We start from the raw sequence: 447 nt of genomic DNA, 5'->3' as shown, positions 1-447 counted from the left end.
AAGCTTGTTTACTTGGTCTTGGATCGCTTTGACAGTATCCATGACCTTACCCTCCAACCTCGTATATTCTTCCCTTAAAGCGCACTGGTCTTCCTTGAGATCATCAAGTTGTTCCAAGGTGTGAGCTTCAAGGGTTGAGCGCGAATTCTCCACTACTTCAATGCGTTCCCCCATATTGAGAAATACTTTCTCAAGAGATCCACCGGTAGGGGCTGGTGGTCGGCTCTTACTTCGAGTTTGTCGAGTTTTCTTACTCGTGGTTTGGGGTTCGACCTCTCGACCCCGCTCATCATGTTCTACTTCCGAAATGCCGGATCTCACAACATCTTTTTCCGCCATGCCAACGATAGTAAGTGAGCAAACCTGGCTCTGATACCAACTGTCACGAACTTGCTAATTTCCTCCAAGCACCGTGCGGCCTTAGTGTCTTCAACTTCCGCCCCCGCG

The sequence above is a fragment of the Olea europaea genome, unplaced genomic scaffold (assembly GCF_002742605.1).
Source record: "Olea europaea var. sylvestris unplaced genomic scaffold, O_europaea_v1 scaffold1187, whole genome shotgun sequence".
Classification (NCBI taxonomy): domain Eukaryota; kingdom Viridiplantae; phylum Streptophyta; class Magnoliopsida; order Lamiales; family Oleaceae; genus Olea; species Olea europaea.
Note: the sequence above shows the minus strand (reverse complement) of the source record.